At 48.4% G+C, this 19,412-nt stretch overlaps 1 long non-coding RNA gene across 1 annotated transcript in view; it reads left to right on the plus strand.

The window, feature by feature from the left end:
* Nucleotides 1-4,033: 4,033 nt before the first annotated feature.
* Nucleotides 4,034-19,412, plus strand: part of LOC135977856 (uncharacterized) — a 36,279-nt gene continuing 20,900 nt past the window's right edge. The window contains exons 1-2 of the long non-coding RNA XR_010595299.1: nucleotides 4,034-4,147; nucleotides 5,611-5,729. This is a non-coding gene — a long non-coding RNA (uncharacterized LOC135977856). The remainder of the gene's footprint in view (nucleotides 4,148-5,610; nucleotides 5,730-19,412) is intronic.

The raw sequence follows: 19,412 nt of genomic DNA on the forward strand, positions 1-19,412 counted from the left end.
GGTGGGTGGAAATACTGCTGGTTCCAGGTGCCCTTAATTCCCCCTGATTCCTCGGGGCCTTTGAGTCTCTGACAGGTTCTCGTTCCCTTGCAGCAGGAGGACGTCACGGCCAAAGTGATGCACCAGCTCCGCATCATCCGGCACTTGCGCCAGGTGCCTGAGACACTGCAGGGGCTGTTCCTCTGAGGCCTTCAGCAACTCCCGCTCCCTGCTGCAGGTACTGCTCTGGCTCACTGTAAATGGGGAGCTAGTGGAAGGGGAAATGGAGTCCCCTGGCCCTCACTAAAAGGGAAAGTGGTGGATTCTCCATCTCTTGATGTCATTGAATGAAGACTAGATGCCTTTCTGGAATGTGTGTGCCCAAAGAGTAACTATTGTACTATACAGTAAGCCTATGATATGCAGCGGGTTAGATTAGATGCTCTAAAGGTCTCTTCTGACCATAAAGTCTACTAATTTTGGAAACACTGAGTGTAGCATTGGGAGCAGCCTCTGATGTTTTACTGTCTAGCCCGCTTGCTTCCTAGAATGAGGATGCATTGAGTGGGGTGATCCACAGAGAGTAGCTCAAACCTTCAAAGTGTCAGGCCAGTAGCAGGACATTAGCACTTTAGGGTTTGGTTGGGTGTGGCAGTGATATCACAAAGGCCTTATCCTGGACCTCAGCCTATGGGTCAAAGGTGTTAGGGAGGTGGTTACCAGAGAGAGAGATGCTGACATCAGCCAGGCAGGACAGGAGCGCAGGGCCAGGGAAACCTCAGAGACCCCTTTGGCTTTGCTTTAGCAAGTCTCCTTCTCGAGGTCTCCCTTTTTAGGACTCAGAGAGTATTAGGGTTCAAGTATGTGAGTGCGAGGAGGAACCTCTTTCGAGTTTCTCCTTTTATTGATTTTACTAGAAAACAGACGTGCCTGTTGAGAAGGTAAGAACCTTGGAGAGGTTTTTAACCTGCTCAGTCTGCAGTCTGATCCATCTGGTGCCAGCTGAATTCTAGGCATGGAAAACACTAGTTCAAGGTGGCAGAATTTTACAGCCCACCTGGGATTTTGTGCCGTAGAATCACTGGGGACATTAGTGTTTGTCCTTTTCGTTTTACCTTTTCCTCCATCCCTCCTTGCTTTCTCTTGTTCCCCTCCCACCACCAGGAGTGGTGTGTGTGTTTGTGTGTTGCTGGGGGTGCTCTTCACCTCCCCTTGTGGGAAGTTGACACTGCAAGGGCTGTGCCTCTGTGGACATCAGCAACTCCCACTCCCTGCTGCAGGTACTGCTCTGGCTCACTGTAAATGGGGTGCTAGTGGAAGGGGAAATGGAACCCCCTGGCCCTCACTAAAAGGGAAAGTGGTGGATTCTCCATCTCTCGATGTCATTGAATGAAGACTAGATGCCTTTCTGGAATGTGTGTGCCCAAAAAGTAACTATTGTACTATACAGGAGGCCTATGATATGCAGGGGCTTAGATGAGATGCTCTAAAGGTCTCTTCTGGCCATAAAGTCTACAAATTTTGGAAACACTGAGTGTAGCATTGGGAGCAGCCTCTGATGTTTTACTGTCTAGCCCACTTGCTTCCTAGAATGAAGACGCATTGAGTGGGGTGATCCACAGAGAGTAGCTCAAACCTTCATAGTGTCAGGCCAGCAGCAGGACATTAGCACTTAAGGGTTTGATTGGTGGCAGTGATATCACAAAGGTCTTTTGCAGGACCTCAGCATATTGGTCAAAGGTGTTAGGGAGGTGGTAACCTCAGAGAGAGATGCCGCCATCAGCGAGGCAGGACAGGGGCGCATGGCCAGGGAAACCTCAGAGACCCCTGTGGCTTTGCTTCAGCAAGTCTCCTTCTCGAGGTTTCTCTTGAGGACTGAGAGAGTATTAGGATTCACGTATATGAGTGAGAGCAGGAGCCTCTTTCGAGTTGTCTCCTTTCCTTTTACTGATTTTACTAGAAAACAGACATCCCTGTTTAGAAAGTAAGAGCCTCCAAGAGGTTTTGGAACCTGCTCAGTCTGATCCATCTGGTGCCAGCTGAATTCTAGGCATGGAAAACACTAGTTCAAGGTGGCAGAATTTTAATCCCTCCCTGTAATTTTGTCTGGTAGAATCACTGGGGACATTAGGGTTTGTCCTTTTCGTTTTACCTTTTCCTCCATCCCTCCTTCCTTTCTCTTCATCTCTTACTTCTTTTGTCCTTTCTCTTGTTCCTCTCCCACCACCAGGAGTGGTATATGTGTGTGTGTGTGTGTGTGTGTGTGTGTTGCTGGGGGTGCTCTTCACCTCCCCTTGTTGGGAGTTGATCCAAAACTGTATGGTTGAAATAGTGCTTGGACTCCACTGACACTAGATGCTGCCATCGTGTGGTTTAGCATTAGTGTCTGGGATGACTTGGGGCAAGATCTCAACCTCCCCGCAACCCACTTCACTGCTGCCAGAATCCCACCTGCCCCCCCAAACTCCTTGGATCTTAAAACAAGGAAAAATCAATCAGGTTCTTAAAAATAAGGCTTTTAATTAAAGAAAAAGGTAAAAATCATCTCTGTAAATCAGTATGGAAATTAACCTTACAGGGTAATCAAACTTAAAGAGCTCAGAGGACTCCCCTCTAGTCTTAGGTTCAAAGTACAGCAAACAAAGATAAACACTCTAGTAAAAGGTACATTTACAAGTTGAGAAAACAAAGGAAAACTAACACGCCTTGTTTGAAATAGGAGAGACTTGTTTAGAAAGATGTGGAGAACCTGGATTGATGTCTGGTCCCTCTCAGTCCCGAGGGCGAACACCCACACAAACAAAGAACACAAACAAAAGCCTTCCCCTCCCCAAGATTTGAAAGTATCTTGTCCCCTTATTGGTCCTTTAGGTCAGATGCCAGCCAGGTTACCTGAGCTTCTTAACCCTTTAGAGGGAAAAGGATTTTGGAGTCTCTGGCCAGGAGGATTTTATAGTACTGTACACAGGACAGCTGTTACCCTTCCCTTTATAGTTATGACAACCTCAAACCTTCAAAGTGTCAGGCCAGCAGCAGGACATTAGCACTTCAGGGTTTGGTTGGGTGTGGCAGTGACATCACAAAGGCCTTTTGCAGGACGTCAGCTTATTGGTCAAATGTGTTAGGGAGGTGGTGATCTCAGAGAGAGATGCTGACATCAGAGAGAGATGCTGACATGAGGGCCAGGGAAACCTCAGAGACCCCTCTGGCTTTGCTTCAGCAAGTCTCCTCCTTGAGGTCTCTCTTTGAGGAAAGTAAGTGCCTCGGAGAGGTTTGTATCCTGTTCAGTCTGATCCACCTGGTGCAAGCTGAATTCTAGGCATGGAAAACACTAGTTCAAGGTGGCAGAATTTTATTCCCTCCCTGTGATTTTGTCCCGTAGAATCACTGGGGACATTAGTGTTTGTCCTTTTCGTTTTACCTTTTCCTCCCTCCCTCCTTCCTTTCTCTTCATCTCTTACTTCTTTTGTCCTTTCTCCTGTTCCCCTCCCACCACCGGGAGTGGTGTGTGTGTGTGTGTGTGTGTTTGTGTGTGTGTTGCTGGGGGTGCTCTTCACCTCCCCTTGTGGGTAATTCATCCAAAACTGTATGGTTGAAATAGTGCTTGGACTCCACTGACACTAGATGCTGCCATCCTGTGGCTTAGCATTAGTGTCTGGTATGACTTGGGGCAAGATCTCAACCTCCCCTCAACCCACTTCACTTCTGGCAGAATCCCTCCTGCCCCCCCGCTAGAGCCGCCTCGATGCCCAACCTGGGTGGGGGTTCAGAAGAGGGTTCTGATAACTTGAGGTTTGGTTTGGAGGTGGAACAGCTGTCAAGGGCACTGAGGGGGAGGTAGCAGGAGCTCACCCTACAAGGAGGGGGGTTGGCACTGGAGGATACTAGAAAGGAGAATACGACTCCATTCTGGGGTTCAGGAGGTGAATTCATCCCTCAGTGGTGGGCAGGTGGTGGGTGTAAATACTGCTGGTTCCAGGTGTCCTTAATTGCCCCTGATTCCTCGGGGCATTTGAGTCTCTGACAGGTTCTCGTTCCCTTGCAGGAGGAGGACGTCACGGCCAAAGGGATGCACCAGCTCCGCATCATCCGGCACTTACGCCATGTGCCTGAGACACTGCAGGGGCTGTTCCTCTGAGGCCTTAGCAACTCCCTCTCCCTGCTGCAGGTACTGCTCTGTCTCACTGTAAATGGGGAGCTAGTGGAAGGGGAAATGGAGCCCCCTGGCACTCACTAAAAGGGAAAGTGGTGGATTCTCCAACTCTTGATGTCATTGATTGAAGACTAGATGCCTTTCTGGAATGTGTGTGCCCAAAAAGTAACTATTGTACTATACTGGAAGCCTATGATATGGAGTGGGTTAGATGAGATGCTGTAAAGGTCTCTTCTGGCCAGAAAGTCTCCTACTTTTGGAAACACTGAGTGTAGTATTGGGAGCAGCCTCTGATGTTTTACTGTCTAGCTAGCTTGCTTCCTAGAATGAAGATGAATTTTGTGGTGTGATCCACAGAGCGTAGCTCAAACCTTCAAAGTGTCAGGCCAGCAGCAGGACATGAGCACTTTAGGGTTTGGTTGGGTGTGGCAGTGATATCACAAAGGCTTTTTCAAGGACCTCAGCGTACTGGTCAAAGGTGTTAGGGAGGTGGTGACCTCAGAGAGAGATGCTGTCTTCAGCCAGGGAGGACAGGGTCTTACGACCAGGGAAACCTCAGAAACCCCTGTGGCTTTGCTTCACCAAGTCTCCTTCTCGAGGTTTCTTTTTGAGGACTGAGAGTGTTAGGGTTGACGTATGTGAGTGCGAGCAGGAGCCTCTTTCGAGTTTTCTCCTTTCCTTTTACTGATTTTACTTGAAAATTAGAAGGTAAGAGCCTCCAAGAGGTTTTGGAACCTGCTCAGTCTGATCCATCTGGTGCCAGCTGAATTTTCGGCATGGAAAACAGTAGTTTAAGGTGGCAGAATTTTATTCCCTCCCTGGAATTTTGTCCCGTGGAATCACTGGGGACACTAGGGTTTGTCCTTTTCGTTTTACCTTTTCCTCCATCCCTCCTTCCTTTCTCTTCATCTCTTACTTCTTTTGTCCTTTCTCTTGTTCCCCTCCCACCTCCTGGAGTGGTGTGTGTGTTGCTGGGGGTGCTCTTCACCTCCCCTTGTGGGAAGTTGATCCAAATCTGTCGGGTTCAAATAGTGCTTGGACTCCACTGACACTAGATGCTGCCATCCTGTGGCTTAGCATTAGTGTCTGGGACAACTTGGGGCAAGATCTCAACTTCCCCGCAACCCACTTCACAGCTGGCAGAATCGCTCCTGCCCCCCCCTGCTAGGGCCGCCTCCCTGCGCAACCTGGGTTGGGGTGGAGAAGAGGGTTCTGATAACTTGAGCTGTGGTTTGGAGGTAGAACAGCTGTCAAGGGTACTGAGGGGGAGGTAGCAGGAGCTCACCCTACAAGGTGGTGGGTTGGCACTGGAGGTTACTAGAAAGGACAAGAAGACTCCATTCTGGGGTTCAGGAGGTGAATTCATCCCTCAGTGGTGGGCAGGTAGTCAGTTTAAATACTGCTGGTTCCAGGTGCCCTTAATTCCCCCTGATTCCTCGGGGCGTTTGAGTCTCTGACAGGTTCTCGTTCCCTTGCAGGAGGAGGACGTCACGGCCAAAGTGATGCACCCGCATCATCCGCCACTTGCGCCAGGTGCCTGAGACACTGCAGGGGCTGCGCCTCTGAGGCCTTCAGCAACTCCCGCTCCCTGCTGCAGGTACTGCTCTGTCTCCCTGTAAATGGCGAGCTAGTGGAAGGGGAAATGGAGCCCCCTGGCACTCACTAAAAGGGAAAGTGGTGGATTCTCCATCTCTCGATGTCATTGAATGAAGACTAGATGCCTTTCTGGAATGTGTGTGCCCAAAAAGTAACTATTGTACTATACAGGAGGCCTATGATATGCAGGGGCTTAGATGAGATGCTCTAAAGGTCCCTTGTGGCCATAAAGTCTACAAATTTTGGAAACACTGAGTGTAGCATTGGGAGCAGCCTGTGATGTTTTACCGTCTAGCCGGCTTGCTTCCTAGAATGAACAGGCATTGAGTGGGGTGATCCACAGAGAGTAGCTGAAATCTTCAAAGTGTCAGCCCAGCAACAGGACATTAGCACTTCCGGGGAAGGGTGGGTGTGGCAGTGATAGCACAAAGGCCTTTTGCAGGACGTCAGCCTATTGGTCAAAGGTGTTAGGGAGGTGGTGACCTCCGAGAGAGATGCTGACATCAGCCTGGCAGGACAGGAGCACAGGGCCAGGGAAACCTCAGAGACCCCTGTGGCTTTGCTTCAGCAAGTCTCCTTCTCGAGGTCTCCCTTTTTAGGACTCAGAGAGTATTAGGGTTGACGTATGTGAGTGTGAGCAGGAGCCTCTTTCGAGTTTTCTCCTTTCCTTTTGACGGATTTTACTAGGAAACAGACGTCCCTATTTAGAAGGTAAGAGCCTCCAAGAGGTTTTGGAACCTGCTCAGTCTGATCCATCTGGTGCCAGCTGAATTCTAGGCATGGAAAACAGTAGTTTAAGATGGCAGAATTTTATTCCCTCCCTGGGATTTTGTCCCGTAGAATCACTGGGGACATTAGGGTTTGTCCTTTTCGTTTTACCTTTTCCTCCATCCCTCCTTCCTTTCTCTTCATCTCTTACTTCTTTTGTCCTTTCTCCTGTTCCCCTTTCACCACCAGGAGTGGTGTGTGTGTGTGTGTGTGTGTGTGTGTGTGTGTGTGTGTGTGTGTTTGTGTGTGTGTTGCTGGGGGTGCTCTTCACCTCCCCTTGTGGGGAGTTCATCCAAAACTGTATGGTTGAAATAGTGCTTGGACTCCACTGACACTAGATGCTGCCATCCTGTGGCTTAGCATTAGTGTCTGGGATGACTTGGGGCAAGATCTCAACCTCCCCTCAACCCACTTCACTTCTGGCAGAATCCCTCCTGCCCCCCCGCTAGAGCCGCCTCGATGCCCAACCTGGTTGGGGGTGCAGAAGAGGGTTCTGATAACTTGAGGTTTGGTTTGGAGGTGGAACAGCTGTGAAGAACACTGAGGGGGAGGTAGCAGGAGGTAATCCTACAAGGAGGGGGGTTGGCACTGGAGGATACTAGAAAGGACAAGAAGACTCCATTCTGGGGTTCAGGAGGTGAATTCATCCCTCAGCGGTGGGCAGGTGGTGGGTGGAAATACTGCTGGTTCCAGGTGCCCTTAATTCCCCCTGATTCCTCGGGACCTTTGAGTCTCTGACAGGTTCTCGTTCCCTTGCAGCAGGAGGACGTCACGGCCAAAGTGATGCACCAGCTCCGCATCATCCGGCACTTGCGCCAGATGCCTGAGACACTGCAGGGGCTGTTCCTCTGAGGCCTTCAGCAACTCCCGCTCCCTGCTGCAGGTACTGCTCTGGCTCACTGTAAATGGGGAGCTAGTGGAAGGGGAAATGGAGCCCCCTGGCCCTCACTAAAAGGGAAAGTGGTGGATTCTCCATCTCTTGGTGTCATTGAATGAAGACTAGATGCCTTTCTGGAATGTGTGTGCCCAAAGAGTAACTATTGTACTATACAGTAAGCCTATGATATGCAGCGGGTTAGATGAGATGCTCTAAAGGTCTCTTCTGACCATAAAGTCTACAAATTTTGGAAACACTGAGTGTAGCATTGGGAGCAGCCTCTGAAGTTTTACTGTCTAGTCCGCTTGCTTCCTAGAATGAGGATGCATTGAGTGGGGTGATCCACAGAGAGTAGCTCAAACCTTCAAAGTGTCAGGCCAGTAGCAGGACATTAGCACTTTAGGGTTTGGTTGGGTGTGGCAGTGATATCACAAAGGCCTTATCCTGGACCTCAGCCTATGGGTCAAAGGTGTTAGGGAGGTGGTTACCTGAGAGAGAGATGCTGACATCAGCCAGGCAGGACAGGAGCGCAGGGCCAGGGAAACCTCAGAGACCCCTTTGGCTTTGCTTTAGCAAGTCTCCTTCTCGAGGTCTCCCTTTTTAGGACTCAGAGAGTATTAGGGTTCAAGTATGTGAGTGGGAGGAGGAACCTCTTTCGAGTTTCTCCTTTTATTGATTTTACTAGAAAACAGACGTGCCTGTTGAGAAGGTAAGAACCTTGCAGAGGTTTTTAACCTGCTCAGTCTGCAGTCTGATCCATCTGGTGCCAGCTGAATTCTAGGCATGGAAAACACTAGTTCAAGGTGGCAGAATTTTATAGCCCACCTGGGATTTTGTGCTGTAGAATCACTGGGGACATTAGGGTTTGTCCTTTTCCTTTTACCTTTTCCTCCATCCCTCCTTGCTTTCTCTTGTTCCCCTCCCACCACCAGGAGTGGTGTGTGTGTGTGTGTTGCTGGGGGTGCTCTTCACCTCCCCTTGTGGGAAGTTGACACTGCAAGGGCTGTGCCTCTGTGGACATCAGCAACTCCCACTCCCTGCTGCAGGTACTGCTCTGGCTCACTGTAAATGGGGTGCTAGTGGAAGGGGAAATGGAACCCCCTGGCACTCACTAAAAGGGAAAGTGGTGGATTCTCCATCTCTTGATGTCATTGAATGAAGACTAGATGCCTTTCTGGAATGTGTGTGCCCAAAGAGTAACTATTGTACTATACAGGAAGCCTATGATATGCAGGGGCTTAGATTAGATGATCTAAAGGTCTCTTGTGGCCATAAAGTCTACTAATTTTGGAAACACTGAGTGTAGCATTGGGAGCAGCCTCTGATGTTTTACTGTCTAGCCCACTTGCTTCCTAGAATGAAGACGCATTGAGTGGGGTGATCCACAGAGAGTACCTGTGTCAAGGCTGTATCCCCACTTTGAAGTTTAGGGTACAAATGTAGGGGCCTGCATGAAAACTTCTAAGCTTAACCACCATCCCAAGGCTAATTTCCTCCCCTGCGTAGCCTTGAGAAACGTTTCACCAATTCCCTGGTGAATACAGATCCAAACCCCTTGGATCTTAAAACAAGGAGAATTAAACCATCCCCCCTCCTTCCTCCCACCAACTTCTGGTGAATACAGATCCAACCCCCTTGGATCTAAAAGAAGGAGAAATTAACCATTCCCCTCCTTCGTTCCACCAACTCCTGGTGAATCAAGATCCAAACTCCTTGGATCTTAAAACAAGGAAAAATCAATCAGGTTCTTAAAAATCAGGCTTTTAATTAAAGAAAAAGGTAAAAATCATCTCTGTAAAATCAGTATGGAAATTAACCTTACAGGGTAATCAAACTTAAAGAGCTCAGAGGACTCCCCTCTAGTCTTAGGTTCAAAGTACAGCAAACAAAGATAAACACTCTAGTAAAAGGTACATTTACAAGTTGAGAAAACAAAGGAAAACTAACACGCCTTGTTTGAAATAGGAGAGACTTGTTTAGAAAGATGTGGAGAACCTGGATTGATGTCTGGTCCCTCTCAGTCCCGAGGGCGAACACCCACACAAACAAAGAACACAAACAAAAGCCTTCCCCTCCCCAAGATTTGAAAGTATCTTGTCCCCTTATTGGTCCTTTAGGTCAGATGCCAGCCAGGTTACCTGAGCTTCTTAACCCTTTAGAGGGAAAAGGATTTTGGAGTCTCTGGCCAGGAGGATTTTATAGTACTGTACACAGGACAGCTGTTACCCTTCCCTTTATAGTTATGACATCCTCAAACCTTCAAAGTGTCAGGCCAGCAGCAGGACATTAGCACTTGAGGGTTTGGTTGGGTGTGGCAGTGACATCACAAAGGCCTTTTGCAGGATGTCAGCTTATTGGTCAAATGTGTTAGGGAGGTGGTGACCTCCGAGAGAGATGCTGACATCAGCCTGGCAGGACAGGAGCACAGGGCCAGGGAAACCTCAGAGACCCTGTGGCTTTGCTTCAGCAAGTCTCCTTCTCGGGGTCTTTCTTTGAGGACTGAGAGAGTATTAGGGTTCACGTACGTGAGTGCGTGCAGGAGCCTCTTTCGAGTTTTCTCCTTTCCTTTTACTGATTTTACTAGAAAACAGACGTCCCTGTTTAGAAGGTAAGAGCCTCCAAGAGGTTTTGGCAGCTGCTCAGTCTGATCCACGTGGTGCCAGCTGAATTCTAGGCATGGAAAACAGTAGTTTAAGATGGCAGAATTTTATTCCATCCCTTGGATTTTGTGCCGTAGAATCACTGGGGACATTAGGGTTTGTCCTTTTTGTTTTACCTTTTCCTCCATCCCTCCTTCCTTTCTCTTCATCTCTTACTTCTTTTGTCCTTTCTCCTGTTCCCCTCCCACCACCAGGAGTGGTGTGTGTGTGTGTGTGTGTGTGTGTGTGTGTGTGTGTGTGTGTGTGTGTGTGTGTGTGTGTGTGTGTGTGTGTGTGTGTTGCTGGGGGTGCTCATCACCTCTCCTTGTGGGAAGTTCATCGAAAACTGTGGGGTTGAAATAGTGTTTGGACTCCACTGACACTAGATGCTGCCATCCTGTGGCTTAGCATTAGTGTCTGGGATGACTTGGGTCAAGATCTCAACTTCCCCGCAACCCACTTCACTGCTGCCAGAATCCCTCCTGCCCCCCCTGCTAGAGCCTCCTCCCTGGCCAACCTGGGTGGGGGTGGAGAACAGTGTTTTTTTCATACGTTCGTAGATTCTAGGACTGGAAGGGACCTCGAGAGGTCATCGAGTCCAGTCCCGTGCCCGCATGGCAGGACCATGTAACGGACTTATTAGATAAGGGAAATGCGGTGGACCTAATATACCTGGATTTCAGTAAAGCGTTTGATACTGTACCCCATGAGGAATTATTGGTTAATCTGGAAAACATGGGGATCGATATGAAAATCCAGAGGTGGATAAAGAATTGGTTAATGGGGAGAATGCAGCGGGTCGTATTAAAGGGTGAACTGTCGGGTTGGAGGGAGGTTACTAGTGGAGTGCCTCAAGGTTCGGTTTTGGGACCCATTTTATTTAATCTATTTATAACTGACCTCGGAACCGATTGCAAGAGTGGGCTGATAAAGTTTGCGGATGATACGAAGGTGGGAGGAGTTGCAAATTCGGAGGAGGATAGGGATATTCTGCAGGGAGACTTGAATGAGCTTGTGAATTGGAGTGTCAGAAATAAGATGAAATTTAATAGTGAAAAGTGTAAGGTGATGCACTTGGGGATGACTAATAACAATTTTATTTACAAGATGGGGACGCATTGGTTAGAAGTAACGGAAGAGGAGAAGGACCTAGGGGTCCTTGTAGACCGCAGGATGACTATGAGTCGACAATGTGACGTGGCTGTGAAAAAAGCCAATGCGGTCTTGGGATGTATTAGGCGAGGTATATCTAGTAGGGATAAGGAGGTCCTGCTTCCGTTGTATACGGCGCTGGTGAGACCTCATTTGGAGTACTGTGTGTAGTTCTGGTCTCCCATGTTTAAAAAAGATGAACTCAAATTGGAACGGGTGCAGAGAAGGGCGACTAGGATGATCAGAGGAATGGAAAACCTGTCGTATGAAAAGAGATTAGAGGAGCTCGGGTTGTTTAGTCTGACAAAACGAAGGCTGAGGGGGGATATGATTGCTATCTTTAAATATATCAGAGGGATAAATACAAGGGAGGGAGAGGAATTATTTCAGCTGAGTACTAATGTGGACACGAGAACCAATGGATATAAACTGGCCGTGGGGAAGTTCAGGCTTGAAATCAGACGAAGGTTTCTGACCGTCAGAGGGGTGAAATATTGGAACGGCCTTCCGAGGGAAACGGTGGGGGCAACGGACCTGTCTGGTTTTAAGATTAAGTTGGATAAGTTTATGGAGGGAATGGTTTAATGGTAAAACATAGTAGCCGAGGAAAACCAAGCAATGGTACGTAAATAGCATAATGGCAAACAAGGGTCAGGCTAGAGACTCTTGCCTACATGCTCGGGGTATTACTGATCGCCATATTTGGGGTCGGGAAGGAATTTTCCTCCAGGGTAGATTGGCTGAGCCTCTGGAGGTTTTTCGCCTTCCTCCGCAGCATGGGGCAGGGATCACTAGCAGGAGGGTCCCTGCCGATTGAAGTCACTAAAACACAGGATTGGGGACTTCAACGGCACAGTCCAGGGAAGGGTCTTGTGGCCTGCAGCATGCAGGGGGTCAGACCAGATGATCATAATGGTCCCTTCTGACCTTAAAGTCTATGAGTCTATAAGACCAAATACCATCCCTGATAGACATTTATCTAACCTACTCTTAAATATCTCAAGAGATGGAGATTCCACAACCTCCCTCGGCAATTTATTCCAGTGTTTAACCACCCTGACAGTTAGGAACTTTTTCCTAATGTCCAACCTAGACCTCCCTTGCTGCACTTTAAACCCATTGCTTCTGGTTCTATCCTTAGAGGCTAAGGTGAACAAGTTTTCTCCCTCCTCCTTATGACACCCTTTTAAATACCTGAAAACTGCTATCATGTCTCCTCTCAGTCTTCTCTTTTCCAAACTAAACAAAGCCAATTCTTTCAGCCTTCCTTCATAGGTCATGTTCTCAAGACCTTTAATCATTCTTGTTGCTCTTCTCTGGACCCTTTCCAATTTCTCCACATCTTTTTTAAAATGCGGTGCCCAGAACTGGACACAATACTGCAGCTGAGGCCTAACCAGAGCAGAGTAGAGCGGAAGAATGACTTCTCGTGTCTTGCTCACAACACACCTGTTAATACATCCCAGAATCAGGTTTGCTTTTTTTGCAACAGCATCACACTGTTGACTCATATTTAGCTTGCAAGATCTCATGGTTAAGCCAAGGTGGTCTTTTGCCACATTTTCTATCTTTCCTAACCAGCGGAATAGCTTGCTTTTGGGCCCTTAATAGTGTCCCTTTGAAAAACTGCCAACTCTCCTCAGTTGTTTTTCCCCTCAGTCTTGATTCCCATGGGACCTTACCTATCAGCTCTCTGAGCTTACCAAAATCTGCCTTCCTGAAATCCATTGTCTCTATTTTGCTGTTCTCCCTTCTACCCTTCCTTAGAATTGTAAACTCTATGATTTCATGATCACTTTCACCCAGGCTGCCTTCTACTTTCAAATTCTCAACGAGTTCCTCCCTATTTGTTAAAATCAAGTCTAGAACAGCTTCCCCCCAGTAGCTTTTTCAACCTTCTGAAATAAAAAGTTGTCTCCAATGCAGTCCAGGAATTTGTTGGATAGTCTGTGCCCCGCTGTGTTATTTTCCCAACATATAGCCGGATAGTTGAAGTCCCCCATCACCACCAAATCTTGGGCTTTGGATGATTTTGTTAGTTGCTTAAAAAAAGCCTCATCCACCTCTTCCACCTGGTTAGGTGGCCTGTAGTAGACTCCTAGCATGACATCTCCCTTGTTTTTTACCCCTTTTAGCCTAACCCAGAGACTCTCAACACTTCCGTCTCCTATGTCCATCTCTACCTCAGTCCAAGTGTGTACATTTTTAATATACAAGGCAACACCTCCTCCCTTTTTCCCCTGTCTATCCTTCCTGAGCAAGCTGTACCCATCCACACCAACATTCCAATCACGTGTATTATCCCACCAAGTTTCAGTGATGCCAACAATGTCATAGTTGTATTTATTTATTAGCACTTCCAGTTCTTCCTGCTTATTCCCCATACTTCTCGCATTTGTATATAGGCATCTAAGATACTGGTTTGATCTTTCCTCCCAGTTTTGTCCTGACCCTCCTTTCTCTCTGACAATATAGCCCACACTCCCTCTCGTTTTTGACCCATCTCCCCGGTCTCCATGTTCCCCACTTACCTGTGGGCTTTGCTCACCTGTCCCCGTCGAACCTAGTTTAAAGCCCTCCTCACTAGGTTAGCCAGTCTGTGTCCAAAGGTACTAATAACTTGAGCTGTGGTTTGGAGGTGGAACAGCTGTCAAGGGCACTGAGGGGGAGATAGCAGGAGCTCATCCTTCAAGGAGGGGGGTTGGCACTGGAGGTTACTAGAAAGAACAAGAAGACTCCATTCTGGGATTCAGGAGGTGAATTTATCCCTCAGTGGTGGGCAGGTGATGGGTGGAAGTAGTGCTGGTTCCAGGTGCCCTTAATTCCCGCTGATTCCTCGGGGCGTTTGAGTCTCTGACAGGTTCTCGTTCCCTTGCAGCAGGAGGACGTCACGGCCAAAATGATGCACCAGCTCCGCATCATCCGGCACTTGTGCCAGATTCCTGAGACACTGCAGGGGCTGTGCCTCTGAGGCCATCAGCAACTCCCGCTCCCTGCTGCAGGTACTGCTCTGGCTCACTGTAAATGGGGAGCTAGTGGAAGGGGAAATGGAGCCCCGTGGCACTCACTAAAAGGGAAAGTGGTGGATTCTCCATCTCTTGATGTCATTGAAGGAAGACTAGATGCCTTTCTGCAATGTGTGTGCCCAAAAAGTAACTATTGTACTATACAGCAAGCCTATGGTATGCAAGGGGTTAGATGAGATGCTCTAAAGGTCTCTTCTGGCCATAAAGTCCCCTAATTTTGGAAACACTGAGTGTAGCATTGGGAGCAGCCTCTGATGTTTTACCGTCTAGCCGGCTTGCTTCCTAGAATGAACAGGCATTGAGTGGGGTGATCCACAGAGAGTAGCTGAAACCTTCAAAGTGTCAGCCCAGCAACAGGACATTAGCACTTCCGGGGAAGGGTGGGTGTGGCAGTGATATCACAAAGGCCTTTTGCAGGACGTCAGCCTATTGGTCAAAGGTGTTAGGGAGGTGGTGACCTCCGAGAGAGATGCTGACATCAGCCTGGCAGGACAGGAGCACAGGGCCAGGGAAACCTCAGAGACCCCTGTGGCTTTGCTTCAGCAAGTCTCCTTCTCGAGGTTTCTCTTGAGGACTGAGAGAGTATTAGGGTTGACGTATGTGAGTGTGAGCAGGAGCCTCTTTCGAGTTTTCTCCTTTCCTTTTGACGGATTTTACTAGTAAACAGACGTCCCTATTTAGAAGGTAAGAGCCTCCAAGAGGTTTTGGAACCTGCTCAGTCTGATCCATCTGGTGCCAGCTGAATTCTAGGCATGGAAAACAGTAGTTTAAGATGGCAGAATTTTATTCCCTCCCTGGGATTTTGTCCCGTAGAATCACTGGGGACATTAGGGTTTGTCCTTTTCGTTTTACCTTTTCCTCCATCCCCCCTTCCTTTCTCTTCATCTCTTACTTCTTTTGTCCTTTCTCCTGTTCCCCTTTCACCACCAGGAGTGGTGTGTGTGTGTGTGTGTGTTTGTGTGTGTGTTGCTGGGGGTGCTCTTCACCTCCCCTTGTGGGGAGTTCATCCAAAACTGTATGGTTGAAATAGTGCTTGGACTCCACTGACACTAGATGCTGCCATCCTGTGGCTTAGCATTAGTGTCTGGGATTACTTGGGGCAAGATCTCAACCTCCCCTCAACCCACTTCACTTCTGGCAGAATCCCTCCTGCCCCCCCGCTAGAGCCGCCTCGATGCCCAACCTGGTTGGGGGTGCAGAAGAGGGTTCTGATAACTTGAGGTTTGGTTTGGAGGTGGAACAGCTGTGAAGAACACTGAGGGGGAGGTAGCAGGAGCTAATCCTACAAGGAGGGGGGTTGGCACTGGAGGATACTAGAAAGGACAAGAAGACTCCATTCTGGGGTTCAGGAGGTGAATTCATCCCTCAGCGGTGGGCAGGTGGTGGGTGGAAATACTGCTGGTTCCAGGTGCCCTTAATTCCCCCTGATTCCTCGGGGCCTTTGAGTCTCTGACAGGTTCTCGTTCCCTTGCAGCAGGAGGACGTCACGGCCAAAGTGATGCACCAGCTCCGCATCATCCGGCACTTGCGCCAGGTGCCTGAGACCCTGCAGGGGCTGTTCCTCTGAGGCCTTCAGCAACTCCCGCTCCCTGCTGCAGGTACTGCTCTGTCTCCCTGTAAATGGCGAGCTAGTGGAAGGGGAAATGGAGCCCCCTGGCCCTCACTAAAAGGGAAAGTGGTGGATTCTCCATCTCTTGATGTCTTTGAATGAAGACTAGATGCCTTTCTGGAATGTGTGTGCCCAAAAAGTAACTATTGTACTATACAGTAAGCCTATGATATGCAGCGGGTTAGATTAGATGCTCAAAAGGTCTCTTCTGACCATAAAGTCTACTAATTTTGGAAACACTGAGTGTAGCATTGGGAGCAGCCTCTGATGTTTTACTGTCTAGCCCACTTGCTTCCTAGAATGAGGATGCATTGAGTGGGGTGATCCACAGAGAGTAGCTCAAACCTTCAAAGTGTCAGGCTAGTAGCAGGACATTAGCACTTTAGGGTTTGGTTGAGTGTGGCAGTGATATCACAAAGGCCTTATCCTGGACCTCAGCCTATGGGTCAAAGGTGTTAGGGAGGTGGTTACCTGAGAGAGAGATGCTGACATCAGCCAGGCAGGACAGGAGCGCAGGGCCAGGGAAACCTCAGAGACCCCTTTGGCTTTGCTTTAGCAAGTCTCCTTCTCGAGGTCTCCCTTTTTAGGACTCAGAGAGTATTAGGGTTCAAGTATGTGAGTGCGAGGAGGAACCTCTTTCGAGTTTCTCCTTTTATTGATTTTACTAGAAAACAGACGTGCCTGTTGAGAAGGTAAGAACCTTGCAGAGGTTTTTAACCTGCTCAGTCTGCAGTCTGATCCATCTGGTGCCAGCTGAATTCTAGGCATGGAAAACACTAGTTCAAGGGGGCAGAATTTTATAGCCCACCTGGGATTTTGTGCCGTAGAATCACTTGGGGACATTAGGGTTTGTCCTTTTCGTTTTACCTTTTCCTCCATCCCTCCTTGCTTTCTCTTGTTCCCCTCCCACCACCAGGAGTGGTGTGTGTGTGTGTGTTGCTGGGGGTGCTCTTCACCTCCCCTTGTGGGAAGTTGACACTGCAAGGGCTGTGCCTCTGTGGACATCAGCAACTCCCACTCCCTGCTGCAGGTACTGCTCTGGCTCACTGTAAATGGGGTGCTAGTGGAAGGGGAAATGGAGCCTCCTGGCCCTCACTAAAAGGGAAAGTGGTGGATTCTCCATCTCTTGATGTCATTGAATGAAGACTAGATGCCTTTCTGGAATGTGTGTGCCCAAAGAATAACTATTGTACTATACAGGAAGCCTATGATATGCAGGGGCTTAGATTAGATGCTCTAAAGGTCCCTTGTGGCCATAAAGTCTACTAATTTTGGAAACACTGAGTGTAGCATTGGGAGCAGCCTCTGATGTTTTACTGTCTAGCCCACTTGCTTCCTAGAATGAAGACGCATTGAGTGGGGTGATCCACAGAGAGTAGCTGAAACCTTCATAGTGTCAGGCCAGCAGCAGGACATTAGCACTTAAGGGTTTGATTGGTGGCAGTGATATCACAAAGGTCTTTTGCAGGACCTCAGCATATTGGTCAAAGGTGTTAGGGAGGTGGTAACCTCAGAGAGAGATGCTGACATCAGTCAGGGGCGCATGGCCAGGGAAACCTCAGAGACCCCTGTGGCTTTGCTTCAGCAAGTCTCCTTCTCGAGGTTTCTCTTGAGGACTGAGAGAGTATTAGGATTCACGTATTTGAGTGAGAGCAGGAGCCTCTTTCGAGTTGTCTCCTTTCCTTTTACTGATTTTACTAGAAAACACATCCCTGTTTAGAAAGCAAGAGCCTCCAAGAGGTTTTGGAACCTGCTCAGTCTGATCCATCTGGTGCCAGCTGAATTCTAGGCATGGAAAACACTAGTTCAAGGTGGCAGAATTTTAATCCCTCCCTGTATTATTGTCTGGTAGAATCACTGGGGACATTAGGGTTTGTCCTTTTCGTTTTACCTTTTCCTCCATCCCTCCTTCCTTTCTCTTTATCTCTTACTTGTTTTGTCCTTTCTCTTGTTCCCCTCCCACCACCAGGAGTGGTATATATGTGTGTGTGTGTGTGTGTGTGTGTTGCTGGGGGTGCTCTTCACCTCCCCTTGTTGGGAGTTGATCCAAAACTGTATGGTTGAAATAGTGCTTGGACTCCACTGACACTAGATGCTGCCATCGTGTGGTTTAGCATTAGTGTCTGGGATGACTTGGGGCAAGATCTCAACCTCCCCGCAACCCACTTCACTGCTGCCAGAATCCCACCTGCCCCCCCTGCTAGAGCCGCCTCCCTGCCCAACCTGGTTGGGGGTGGAGAAGAGGGTTCTGATAACTTGAGCTGTGGTTTGGAGGTGGAACAGCTGTCCAGGGCACTGAGGGGGAGGTAGCAGGAGCTCACCCTACAAGGACGGGGGTTGGCACTGGAGATTACTAGAAAGGAGACGACGACTCCATTCTGTGGTTCAGGAGGTGAATTCATCCCTCAGTGGTGGGCAGGTGCTGGGTGTAAATACTGCTGGTTCCAGGTGTTCTTAATTGCCCCTGATTCCTCGGGGCATTTGAGTCTCTGACAGGTTCTCGTTCCCTTGCAGCAGGAGGACGTCACGGCCAAAGTGATGCACCCGCATCATCCGCCAATTGCGCCAGGTGCCTGAGACACTGCAGGGGCTGCGCCTCTGAGGCCTTCAGCAACTCCCGCTCCCTGCTTCAGGTACTGCTCTGTCTCCCTGTAAATGGCGAGCTAGTGGAAGGGGAAATGGAGCCCCCTGGCACTCACTAAAAGGGAAAGTGGTGGATTCTCCATCTCTTAATGTCATTGAATGAAGACTAGATGCATTTCTGGAATGTGTGTGCCCAAAAAGTAACTATTGTACTATACAGGAGGCCTATGATATGCAGGGGCTTAGATGAGATGCTCTAAAGGTCTCTTGTGGCCATAAAGTCTACAAATTTTGGAAACACTGAGTGTAGTATTGGGAGCAGCCTGTGATGTTTTACTGTCTAGCCGGCTTGCTTCCTAGAATGAAGACGCATTGAGTGGGGTGATCCACAGAGAGTACCTGTGTCAAGGCTGTATCCCCACTTTGAAGTTTAGGGTACAAATGTAGGGGCCTGCATGAAAACTTCTAAGCTTAACCACCATCCCAAGGCTAATTTCCTCCGCTGGGTAGCCTTGAGAAACCTTTCACCAATTCCCTGGTGAATACAGATCCAACCCCCTTGGATCTAAAAGAAGGAGAAATTAACCATTCCCCTCCTTCCTCCCACCAACTCCTGGTGAATCAAGATCCAAACTCCTTGGATCTTAAAACAAGGAAAAATCAATCAGGTTCTTAAAAATAAGGCTTTTAATTAAAGAAAAAGTTAAAAATCATCTCTGTAAAATCAGTATGGAAATTAACCTTACAGGGTAATCAAACTTAAAGAGCTCAGAGGACTCCCCTCTAGTCTTAGGTTCAAAGTACAGCAAACAAAGATAAACACTCTAGTAAAAGGTACATTTACAAGTTGAGAAAACAAAGGAAAACTAACACGCCTTGTTTGAAATAGGAGAGACTTGTTTAGAAAGATGTGGAGAACCTGGATTGATGTCTGGTCCCTCTCAGTCCCGAGGGCGAACACCCACACAAACAAAGAACACAAACAAAAGCCTTCCCCTCCCCAAGATTTGAAAGTATCTTGTCCCCTTAT

Source organism: Chrysemys picta, unplaced genomic scaffold (genome assembly GCF_011386835.1).
Source record: "Chrysemys picta bellii isolate R12L10 unplaced genomic scaffold, ASM1138683v2 scaf45, whole genome shotgun sequence".
NCBI lineage: Eukaryota > Metazoa > Chordata > Testudines > Emydidae > Chrysemys > Chrysemys picta.